This window comes from Pteropus medius, unplaced genomic scaffold (assembly GCF_902729225.1).
Source record: "Pteropus medius unplaced genomic scaffold, Ma_sr-lr_union100, whole genome shotgun sequence".
Classification (NCBI taxonomy): domain Eukaryota; kingdom Metazoa; phylum Chordata; class Mammalia; order Chiroptera; family Pteropodidae; genus Pteropus; species Pteropus medius.
Window position 1 is genome coordinate 31,239,178 of NW_024355205.1, and position 13,208 is coordinate 31,252,385.

Consider the following 13,208-nt stretch of genomic DNA (forward strand, 5'->3'; position numbering starts at 1 on the left):
AAGAGAGAGAGAGAGAGAAACTGAGCAAACCCTGAAATGGAAAGAGGCAGGGTATCAGGAATCGCTTCTGCAAGAGGTTTCAGAATCATTCGCTGCCAGAGGCAGCACCTTCAGAAAAGGGTCCACTCCATCAAATGCCCCCACAGATGAGCCTGGGGTGAGGGCAGTTATGTGACTAAACGCCCCAGATAGCGGGGAGAGCAGTTACATTCTGCCAGAACACGGTATCTCTTACTCAAATATACCTATTGTTTTGGTTTCCTCTACGAACAAATCAAGCGATTGTTAAGAAATTTGACATGACTGGCTTTCTTCTTAGGTTTTGATAAAGAACACTTTCTTTAGTCTTCCCAAAGCACACGTTTGCACTAAAATGTCCTTCTGCATAATTTGCTAACCACGGCACCTGTGCCTCATCTAAACTTAATTCTGCCCACAACGCAAAACCCAAAGAGACCTCTTTGCACATCTTCTCGTGCTTGCTGCTGGCTTTCTCGTCCCCCACCCCCCTTCCCAGCGTCCCTCTCAGGATGTCACTCACTGCTTTTCCCTGCCCGCTTCCTCCAGCCCGTGAACCCGAGGGGCCTAGTCTATGCTGCTTCTGAGAGCTGGCAGATTTCAGAGGCAAAACCAGTCCGAGAAAGAAAGAATGGCAGTTTGACACTGCACTGTCACAGTTAAAACGGGCCCTGCGCGTGACCCAGGCTTGGACACTGATGCCTCGTGCCCAATCACAGCTGAGGCTGCATCTGCCATGGTTCACGGACCCGCCGCTCCATGCTGGGGGACCAGATGCCTCTGTTTATGCTCCCCCTCCTCCCGGCCTTCTGCCGGACGGCAGCGAGGCAGAGCTGCTGGCCATCACTGGACTTCATCTGTCTCCGCACTCTTGTCTTTCAATGGATTCTTTCCTCCGCCCCTTTCTGTCTCCACACCCTCCCCCAAATGACCAGAAGGGGTAGTTCTCTTTAGAAAGTTTGACCCGATGAAACAAAGCAGAATACAAGTCTAACCGGGAGGACTTTGGTTCTTGCCATACGCATCCAGTGAGTGTGCAAAGCGTGCAGTGTGCAAAGAGCAGGCCAGGATTCCACGAGCATCTCTCTCAGTTTGCCGTTGACTTCTTGCTTCAAATTTCGCTGTGGCTGATTAGGAATATATCACATGGAAGAACCAATCACACGTGCTGTCACTTAGCCTTTTTAGTGAAACCGAACTATTGTGCTCGACGTTGGAGGTTGGGAGAAAGAGTGACGGATTTGAAGTGAGAAGTCAGCCGCCATTTCTTAAAGGCCCTCAGTGGGTTTTGGTTTTGTATTTTAAGTAAGTCATCGTGACTCATTTGACACCTTCTTTTCTCTCACTAACCCTGCTGCATGTGACTCCCACAGAAGGGATGTCTGAGTGTCTCTTTATGACTTGGTGAGTTGAGCACACAGTTATCTGTCCTCGGGCCACGGAGCAAACCAAATGTCCCGTGGTCACCTCATATACCATCCACCCTGAAGCCTTGGAGAGCCAGGCTGGGCCTTTATGTCACAAGAGCGTGTGAAGAAGAGACCCAGTCCACTACCCACTGACTCCCCAAAACACCACACCTCCTGCCCGAGAGGGAGACAAGGTAGATTTTCTCTGACAAGCGCTCTGTGGTTTGCAAATGTAATGGCCGTCCCTCACATGTCAATGGCTGTCCTTACTAAGGACACATCCTTATCACTGGTCTTGAAACTCTTCCTCTTGGTCACCGTGTTACTATCAGAAATGCCTTGGACCCCCTTCCTCTTCTCGCTGCCCCTCCCCCACCCCCATTCCAGACCTTTTTTTTTCAACATTGAACTTCAGAATGAGTTTTTGCCTAGAAATTACATTACCTACAGTGGTTGGTTCTACAGGCACACAAGTTCAGCCGCATCACAGGTTACGCTAACTTCTTCTGGGCTGGCCTGCAACGGGAACAAATATATATTGATTCAACTAAATGTTTATTGAGATACAACCAAGTTTCATGGATACACAGGGAAGTGAACCAGGATCCCTGCCCTCAAGAATTTCATAGGGACACCAAGAAAATTGTCACCAATTCATCGAAATGAGATGCGATAAGTAGTACCCGTTGAAAGTACTATGGGGATTCAGAGAAAGGAGCAAATCTGTGTTGCCTGGGGTCTCTGGGGGAAGGCTTCATTGAGGGTGTGGCATCTGAGCCGAATCTTGAAGAATTCGAAGGAATAAAGGAGGTGGAGAGCTGGAGGGGACCAAGTATGTACTACAAACAAACAGGTGCTAGAGACCCGAAGTGAGGAGACTCTGTCCCTGCCCGCAATGAGATTTCTGACATATGTATAAAATGGGTGTAATGGTTCTTTTATTGAGAAACATGCTATGAATGCCATGTGGTCATTTAACAAATGGGGTTTTGAAAAGCTGAGCAGTTGTCTAAATACGACCATCAGTTACAAACATATACTTTGCCACACATAGTCCTTTAAGAGTCCCTGGGACCAGGATGCCTGCCACAGAAAGCAAAACAATCGAAAGGTCCAAATCACAGATTGTATCAATAATTCAAATATTCAAGTAGTATTTATTATGCATGGAGTATATGCAAAATGCTCCTAGCGAATTAAAGAGGTATATGGATTAGTATATCTTAGCTGATGGAAACCAATTTATAAGCACTTTATATTATGTTGTTTTCCAAACAAGACTTTGTTGATAATAATAGTAATTTTAAATACTCAGTGTAGGTATTATTTTTAACCCCTAAGCTTTCCTTCAAACCTAAATAGTTCCCTAACGACCACCAGTGTCTTCAATGGGCTGCTTGAAGATGCATCCTACACTGGTGGTTACCTGGAAACTCGCTGGACCAAAAAACAAATGCACTTCTTCAGAGCAAGATGGTAACCAGGAAGCTTCCTTTCACCTGGGAAGGATTGAACTGAAAAGCAAAATTTAACTGAAAGTAAGGATAAATTACCAGAAATAATTGATGGTGATGATGACGGTCTACTTTGAGTTAATAAAAACATTTGTTCTTGTATCTGGTACATATCTAAGAATCTAAGTATTTTACAATTCCTGATAGGTATAATTATTTTAAAAAATCGATCCTTTGGGCCCATATTACATGGCAGCATTGAACTGAAGCACCACAGAACACCACTCCATGCCCAGGGCCTGGCACAGAGTAGATGCTCAATGAAGCTTTATTGAATGAATAGATGCAATGCAATTCTAGCTGCTTTGACGCTTTCAAAGATAAATAAGACACATCTAGTGTGTTGAATGGAAAAGATAAGGAATAAATAATGGATGAATAAACTCGAGCTTCTTAATCTACCAATAAAGACTTTATATCGTGGAAAGGCCTATGTTTCTTATGTAGATACTTTGTGAGAAGTAAAAGGGGGTCGTGGGGAAGGGAGAAAAGAGGGATAAAAAAGAAGAAAGGAAACTTTCCTAAAGACCCTATTGACTCTGATGCTCCCTAGATTTCCAATGTGTTCATCTAAAAGGTCACTTTCCAAATTTAATTTTAAACTAAAGGATTTTAACAAAAATAAACATATTTTGGCAAGATGTTATTCAATTTGTTCAAAATAATGTTCTCCAGCTGCACTATTACATGTATGGGGTCCTATCACCACTCAGAAAGCCTAAACAGGCTCCACCACTCAGAAACCTGAACACACTTTCCCTTTTAAAAATAGTTTAGTAGCATCTGAGTCATACCTCCCCACACATGCTTAACTCATAGTGACTCCAAAATTAGGCACAAACAGCGACTAATTAATCCCCATGACAACACAAAGAAGCCCTGAAAAGCTCTGGGCAGCACCCACCCCCTGGGCATCACCATGGATTTATTTTTAAGAATCTTGTTCTTTCTAGACGTTCTCTGATCAGCACACTCCCAACCCACCAAATAAACAACCACCACCACCCAGGAATTTGTCGTGTCAGATTTTTCCTTCTTCTCTTCTCCTCTCTCTCTCTCTCTCTCTCTCTCTCTCTCTCTCTCTCTCTCCACCCCCCCATCCCTCTCCCTCTCTCATTGATTTTAGGTTGGTGACTGAACTCCTTGCCTGTGATTCAGCACCAAGGACACCTCCCATGCTTTTGGAGAACTTCTAGGAACAGGCCATTCTGTTATAAAGAACACCCGGACCTCGGAGGTGGTTGGTACCACACACTCTTCATCTCACAGATGATGAGACCAAGTTCCAGCAAGATAGAGGGATTGTCCTTGAGTCCAAGGACTAAAGACCATTTTCTACTAACCACGCCTTCTCCTAAACTTTGCTCAAATATTAGAAAATCAGCTTTATGTTAAATTTTTTTTTAAATTCTCTCCTAAGAAGTTTTCCCCTGTTGATGAATTTTTTAATAAGCATGCCTTTGAAAGAACATCTCTTTGGGGATTTATTATAAATTAACAACTTACAAAACTTTTTTATTCCCTTCACCCAACCCCCACTTCAGCCTTAATAAGATCACCAGCTTTCACTTCTCAGGACCTCCTGTGGTGCTAAGCCCTCTTCACACAGTGTTACACCAGATCTCACCGTCACTCTATTAAATTCCCCACGTTTAATGTGGGGAATATTCTTCTTACCTTTACAGAGGAAGAAACAAAGGCAAAAAACAGCTAAGCAACTTGCCTAAGCGCACTGTATTAATAAATGGAAAAATAAGGATTCTCATCTGTTCTGTCTTATTCCAATGCCCCTCTACTTTCTTATAACCTCCCGAATGTCATTAACTACCCACCGATCATTGCCTAAAAGAGTCAGTGATGTATGAGGGAGAAAGAAAAATACCATTCCTTAAAGCGTCTAATATTTATGCCCATTTCTACTTCAGAGGAGAACTAATCTTCACTTTAAAGAAAGATTTAGATGAGCCTCTCTCTCTTGGTTGTGAAAGGTAAGGTCAAGGGCAGAGCGGGTAATGGGAAGGATGAGACAAAGAGAAGCCAATGGCTCTGCATAATAATAATTTCAAAAGTGGGTGCTTTTGGTTTTCTCTGAATAGACACAAACGATGAGGGTTTATTAAGAAGAATAACCTGGGAACAGTGGATGTGGGCAAGGGCCCCAGTGATCCCAGAAACCTAGGAGTGGTGGCCAGTAAAGGGTGCCCCATGAGGAAGGTGGCTGACTGCATTTCCCCAAAATGGCCACAACAATATGTCCGTCCCCCCATACTCTTCCAGAACCTCGTTACCTTTCCTCAAGAGGTGGAGCCTATTTCCACTTTCCTTGAACTTGGGCAGGACTTTATGTCTGCCTCGACAAATAGAATATGGTAGACGTGATGCTGAGTGATTTCCACGGTAATAAAAGGTAACATAGCTTCTGCCTGGCTCACTCCATCAGGATCTCACCTTTCACCCTTGGCCGCCATGTCACAAGGAAGCTCAGGCCACATGGAGAGATCACACGGAGATGTCCCAGCGGACAGCCTGGCTAAGATCTCAGTCAACGATCAGCACAAACTACAAACATGCGAGTGGACAAGCCTTCGGATGATGCCAGCCAACAGCTTTCAAGCTCCCCTGACACTGAGTACGTATAGATGAAGAGCCTCCACAGCAGTGATGATAAAGAAAAAAGCCAAGAGACAGAGTGGGAAAAGAGGTGACAGCACACACGCCAGAAATCCTCAGAAACAATGCGAAACGTATGGAATTTCTTTTGAAAGCAATTTTTCAAGTAGTGTTTTAGGATGTATTAGACAACCACCATCTAGTAGCAAGAAAGAATCCGATTTGGGGGAATTCATACAAGCAGGTAAATTTTAAAGGGGAAAAAAAAGAAATTTACACATTCAAATTAGGTTTGGTTCCCAATGAGAGGCCTAGAAAAACATGGCTTGTAGAAGATATGTTTCTTTGTCATGAGAGACTCTGGGTTCAGGCACCCTCGTTGGGCTCCCAGTTTTCCTACTCCGTGATTTCTAGGGTGTGGCCTTCATCATCATAGTTGGAGGGAAGGGGTAGATGGGAGGGGGCCCTGAGTCAGTTACCTCTTTTAAGGAAGGCCCTTAGAAGCTGTCACATCATTCTTATGCTTACATCCTGACCAATGGGCCAGAAATTAGTCACATGGCGGCACTATCAGCAAGAGAGGCTGAGATTCTAGCGGTCATGTGTCCATGGCAATCAGGAACTCTAAGAGGGGAGCAAAGCCCTTGGTCACGGAAACCAGCCCCTTCTGTCAAGGTGGTGAGGAAGGCGTCTGTTAAGGCTCAAATAGGGGCCATTTAAAGTGTCCGGGCAGCGTGGCAGCTCAGGCCTTGTCTTCTAAATCGTAGCTCCTCACTCACCACAGCAAAAGCAAAAGTCCTTGAGTTTCTTTTGTGTTTCCCACACTCACTCCGGAATCGGGGAAAGTTATTTGACAGGCATCCAAATCACGCGGCCGACTTATCTGGAATGTCCATTCTCGGCCTCGGCTTTACAAAACCTAAAGCATCCCCCAAATCTCTTAAACGGCATAGTAAAATTTACAAAATATTTTCAAAAGCAAACACAATCAGTGTTACCTAAATTGAAACACACACATACATATGCACATGCCTTATATAAATGTATATCTTATCATGGCTCTTTTAGAAGTAGAAGGGAAGGCCAGCAAATCAAATAATCAATGAGTGAGGGTCACCGTTCCACACTGCCATCGCAGCTCCAGAGGAAAGCGAAATCTGCTTTGGTCACTCACTCAAATGCCATAAGCCTGACCGAATTAGACCTTTCCATTCGAAATTTCTAGTGGCTCTTTTGCTTTGCATTTTTGTGAATTTAGGTTCAGTAACCAGGCTTGTTTTGCCGGTAGCAGTCAAGCAAATTTCATGAAGCTAGAAGGCAGTCTTTAAAAAAAAAAAATGCTTGCTAAGGCTATGGCTCTGCAAAAAAATGGTAACATCAGGAACAATGAGAAGCCACCATGCAACTGGCCAGAGCTGTTTTAGTGGCCTTGTTCTCTGCAGATCGATATTCCCAGATGGCGGTGACTCACAGAGTTCCCATGACGGTGGTAGTCGTGGTGGTGGCGGGTGTCATAGCACTGTTTTTTTTGTTGTTGTTTTAAATACCTGTATGTCTGCAAAGCACTTCTACCACTTTGAGGTTTTGCATTTAATATATTTTTATCGAAGTCACACATATTTTATTTGCTTTCATTTCTGTCAAGGTCATTTGGACTCACCTAAAATTAGGTGGGATTCACCAAGACGATGATACTGATGCCAGAAATGGTATTGATAATGTGGCTGTGATTGCTTGGCCTCATCTGACAGGTTAACAAGAAACCGACTAAGTATAAGAAGCAGGAATTTTAAAGTGGTTGACAAGATGATATCAGAACGGTCAAAAAACAGACCCTTAAACACTGACTCCAAAGCATCCCGGTGTTGAATCAAATGAGTAGTAATCCAGAAGAACATGTTGATAATGTCTCACATTTAGAAACACTGAGAAAAGTCTCCAGCTCTTTAGGGACTTCAGAGTAAAACCAGTCATCACTCTGGAAGCGAGGCATTTTCGTGTGAACTCCGTTCCTTGGGGGTTGTTAACCAACCACGGGCAGTTTGATGACAATTTAGAAGCCATTTCTCCCAAATAGATTTAACTGTAATAGATTGGAAAGATTGGGTTTATATTTTTCACTTTTTCTTCCATTTATTTAATCTGAGTTATTAAAATAAAAGGATAGGGTAGAATACTTTCAAACAATTAAAACGACTCACGTTTCCCCCATTTTAAGCTTCCCTCCTGTGAGTCCAGCATGGAAATGAGACTCTATTTGAATCATTACTTGCAGCCCATAGGACACATATGTGGTCACTGCAGCTCACCGAGACAGAATTGGAAGGAACTGCTGTGAATTTTACAGAAGTCGTTGCTTTGTGACAAAGTTCACGGCTCCCCGTACCACCTGCCTTCCGTTCCCACCAGAAGCCATCATTCCTGATTAAAGCAAACACTGTCAAGGCGGCCCCGGCCTGGGCCGTCACAATCCCCTCTGAAAACATTGCCGAAACAGATTTCTGACTGGGTCACGTCAGGCCACAGTGTCCACGGGTGGACAGAGTGCAGTAAAACTTTTCTGGGCCACTTGAGACATATCAGATCAGTGCGGTTCACGCACTGTTCATAAGAGCACAGTTGGCTTTAAGTTCCTTCACAAACTCCTCAGCATATGGGAACTTCCCCAAGACTTCTCTGGCCTCCTCTGCAGCCCGTTGTCCCCAATCCCGTCACTCCGCTGTCAATCCAGACGGCTCAGCCTGCTCGCTTTCGGCTCCATACCTCAGATGGAACAAAGGAAATTTCGAAGTGGGTCTCTCTCCTCTGTTAAAAGTGGCAGGAGCTCTTCGAGGAAGAGAGGGTGGGTTTTGGGGGACAGGGGAGTAACAGGGTATGGCATTTCCAGAAACTGTAATCTTTATCAAATGCCCGTTGGCCTCCAACAGGTATTTATTGATTTTGAGGGGTGAAATGTACGATAAAGCTGACCGTTTTGTGCCCCCCGGTTTTATTAAAGGTGTGGGAGGTCAGGAAGGTACCCACCCAGTCCTCCCGGAAGCACAGTGGGTGATGGAGGGCGCTGGGCGTCCCTGACGGTCTCTGAGCGAGGGGGACCACTGTCCTTGGTTTTGTATGAGTTTTGGAGTGTCCTCAGCTCCCAGATATTGTAAATGGCTCCTGAAAAACTGCAAACAGCTTCCCCATGCCCACAGGGATCCCCTGATAGACAGAGGCTTTAGTATGGAAACCAGAAATTCTTTTTTGTTTTCATTGTGGTAAAAAAGACACAACCTTAAATTTACATCTTAACCATTTTTCATTGTACAGTTTAGCAGTGTTACGATATTCACACAGAAACCAGAACATTCTTTTATTTTTTATTTTTATTTTTTTTATTTTTAGGCAAGGCGACCCTTGGTCGACCTCACAGATTGCAAGGACCATTCTTGTCAGCTTACAATCCCTTACTTTTTTATTTTTTACACCTGGTCTTCCTAGGTGGTCAGAAAAGTTAGTCCCAGTTCTTTTATTATGTGGGACTTTGGGTCTTTTCTCTGAACCTCAGTTTCTCCATCAATAAAATGGAAAGAAGTATTTCTTAGGCACCCACTTATGCATAAACAAGCAAATTATTTTTTAATGATATCTGAAGAAACGCTATTTATGGTATATTTTCAGGAAATTTCCAGCTCTTCACTATCAAAATCAGGCTCTAACTCCTTAAGAATAGTCCAAGGAAAGGCAGCTTCCCGCACCACTGACACATTGAGCAGCAGAGGAACTTCCTGTTTTTAAAACAATATTTTGATTCAGTGTGTGACATATTATATACATATATGTATTATATATTCACACCCAGAATTAAATATTATATGTATTTACTATTTTATATATAAATATATATTTTACATGTGTAAAATATCTCCAATCCCACATGATCTCTATCCAAGACTTTGATAATTATTCTATCCAAGACTTTGATAATTATTCCATTGAGAGAGGATCTATGCCCACTCTCCTTGAATCTAGACAGGCTTGCAACTCACTTATAACCAATAGCATGTAACAGAAGTGATGCTGTGTGACTTTCAAGGCTGGGTCATACAAGTTTACGCAGCTTCCCCTCTGCTTCCCCTCTGCTCTCTGACACACTTGTGCAGGGCCCTGAGCCACCATGCTGTGAAGGGGCCCATGAGGCGATCATTTTGAAAGGAAACCCACACAATCCCCCACAGAAAGACCTCCCGGAGAGGCACGTGAGAATACGCAAAGACAAGGAAGACGTACAGCTAGCCCCCGGCTGCTCCAGACTCCTGATAGTCCAGCTCCAACCAGCCCAAGACAAAACCACTCAGCTGAACGTTTCCTAAATTCATTGCCCACAGAAACTGTGAGAGAAAATAAAACGATCGCTGTTGTTTAAATCACTAGGTTGGGGATGATTTGCTGCACAGCAATGGTAACCATAATAAATGGCAAGAAACAAGGCTGGGACACGATTCCATAGTGTAGCAGTGAACACGTCTGCTTTACATGCAGAAGGTCCTGGGCTCGCGCCCCAGTGGAGCCACAGTCCATGGTCTATGGCCATGCCACCCTGAACAAGCCCGATGTCTGATCTTGGAAGCTAAGCAGGGTTGGGCCTGGTTAGTACTTGGATGGGAGACCATCTAGAAAGACCAGGTGCTATAGGCATAAGTAATAATAATAAAAGTAAAAAAAGAAAGAAAGAAAGAAAATAGGTCGACGCGAAGCTTTAGTAACTGAGGCTCAGAGGTTGCCGCCCGACTCAGTCTTCCCAATATAGCGACCAGCAAGATGGAAACCCCCCACACCCAACCTAGCACGTGGACCTCATCCTCCCCAGTCACTTGAACCGATGGCCCCCACTACTTACGCCTTCATCCCCAGCCCACCTCCGCCCCAGAGCTGAGTGACGGATCGCAGACCTCCATGTATATGAAAATCACCTGCAATTGCTTAGCTCCTCCTGCCTGCTCCCAGACCTGGATTCCGCAGGTTTCGGTGGGAGCCGGGTGCTTCTGATGGCAGGTGGAGAAATTCATCCTAGGAAGATCAGAAAGCAAAACGGCACACGCCATTTTTGCTTGAATCCGAGCCTCCAACACCTGCTCCGAGTTGCTGTACTAAGGCTGGCAGCTCCCTTCCCCTTCACAACAGAGATTTTTTCCTGGTTTAATGCTGCAGCCACAAGCCGTAGGTCTCCCAGGAAAAGGTTTTCTCTAAAACACTTTTGGTGGATGAAGACCACGGTCTGGTGTTAAACCAGCAGAGGCATGACCACCCAGAGCTCAACGGCTCTCCCAGGACATCTGGGGTATCTTCGGATGAAAGCTGGGGAAACGGGGTCACCAACTGCTCTGTCCGCCTGCTCTGCATGGGCCACTCGCACGCACAGCCCTGCCCCACTGGTCATCGTGCAGGGGGAGATTTTCGGTCCTCCGAGCAGAAGGATGCTTGGCGGTGCTCACCCTTTTCTCACTGTTGGACCAGCACGTGCTGTTCACGTCTGCTCTTCTCTGTGGTCCGTATTCAGGCCAGAACCGGAAGCTCACACTCTCAGAGGTTTCACTTTTTGATGTGACCTCCGGCTGAGGCTAAGTACTCTGACACTGTATTTTTGATATATTGAAATGTTCAGTTGTTCAATGTAAATGTTTAATATACCTTGTACTTTATGTAACCCCATTTGGGCATTCCATTTTTTTTTTTTTTTTTTTTTTTTTTTTTTACCTAATATATTGGGAGCTTTAGAAAATAAAATTATCCCAGGACTTGCTCAACCTCTGAGTCTGAGATGCTCAATTCATAATTGCATATCTATTTTTTTTCCTACAGATTCTCCCCCCCTTTTCTTCAAATATTTTGACCTTGACTCTATCATCAGATTTAAGCTTGCTGAAGATAAGGCCATGGACATCTTCTGTCTGTAACCATCTTGTTCACGGTGCCCATGGAGCTGATGGCATCTGACACACACCTCAGGGTTCTCTTATTTCTCAACTAGCCATGTGGCTCCTCTGAGCTCGAGTCTATATGTGCAAAATCAGGTGACAATATGCCTACGTGGCAGGGCTGTGGAGAGTATTAAATTTCGTTCTCCGGACAGCACACCTAACACAGTCTCTGACACACAGGGAGTGTCTGGTGATGCGTAGTTGTGCGTTGAATTGTGTCACCTCCCCTCAAATGATACATTGAAATCCCGCCCCGGCTCCTGTGAATGTGACCTTGTCTTGGAAATGTGACGTTGGCAGACGTGATCAAGTTATGATTCGGTCCTAAATCTAATGGCGGGTGTCCTTACGAGGAAAAGAAATCTGGAGATACACAGACACACAGAGGGCAGATGGCCATGTGATGACAGAAGCAGAAATTAGAATGACAAAGCTACAAGCCGAGGAATGCCAAGGATTGCTGGCAACCGTCAGACACCAGAAAGAGGCAAACTTCCCTAGAGCTCGTGGACAGTGGCCCTGCTGACACCTTGATTTTAGACTTCCAGCCTTCTAGAATCTAAGTCAATAAATTTCTGTTGTTTTAAGCCACCTGTTTCGTGATACTCTGTCATGGCAGCCCTCAGAATCTAATACGGGTTTTGGTACTGGGAAGTGGGGTACACATTTTTGAAGAGAAAGAAAGGAGCCAGCTAGACAAGGGTCCAGGTCATAAGGGTGCTGTTACTGCAAAGCAATGCTAGGTGAGATCCAATCCCCTCCTTACTCCGGCAGCTAAGACACCTTCCAGAACCTTCTTCCCAGCACTTCCCTACAGCCTGATACCCCGTGGGACCAGCAACTGTTAAGAAATGCAGACAACATAAATTTTGTATCAGTGGTGATTTAATTTAGAATTTAGTCCAAAAGCTATTTCTTGGGCATCTGAGGCTGGATCCCCTGATAAAGTATGCAGAAGACACGTCGGAATTGTCCACTCGGAACACGGACAGAGAGAATATTTACCCATCAGCTCCTGCCTCCTTTGGCCACAGTTCATCCTAGGGAATATTATCTTCCTTGGACTTCCAAGTGTACACACAAGCCAGAATGACTCAGCAAGTCCCCACGGACCCGGGCAAAACGCAAGCGGTACCCTGTGCCCTGGGGTCAGGCCACGCCTTAGAGCTAGTCACACAGCCATGCCCAGAACCCACAGGTGAGGCAGGAGACTGCCAGACGAGGCACAGGAGGGGAGGCCCGAAGAAGCTGCTGGGATGGAGGACATGGAAGAAAGACCCAGTTTCTGGGTCAAGCAATCACGTGGGTAGTGGTGCTCTGTCCACCTCGGTACGGAACGCAAGGAAAAGGTGAGTTTTGGAAAGATAAGGGGTTTCACTGGAGGAAAGCTAAGTTGGAGGGACTGTGGGACCCTCAGGTGATGATGGGCAAGTTCAGTGGGGTGGAGGGAGGTCAGGCTAGAGGTAGAGCTCATGAATTGGAACAAGAACCCCCAGATAGAGTGTGTACAAAGCAAGGAGCCTCGTGGCCCAAAGACAAGAAGCTGGGCGCTAAGGGGCCAGAGGAGCTAACGAAGGAGGTTGAGAACAGAAAATGAATGGGGACAAAACCATGTCACCAAAGCCAGCTGATTTACAAGCAAGGTCTAAGTGCCCTGGCGGGTTCACGTACAAGACCAAATACATTGTCCTTAATTC

The 13,208-nt window shown here is 45.0% G+C and overlaps 1 pseudogene; it reads left to right on the forward strand.

Annotated features, from left to right (window-relative positions):
- The first annotated feature begins 10,112 nt into the window (after positions 1 to 10,112).
- LOC120599089 (uncharacterized) lies at positions 10,113 to 10,228 on the forward strand (annotated as a pseudogene).
- The last annotated feature ends 2,980 nt before the right edge of the window (positions 10,229 to 13,208 follow it).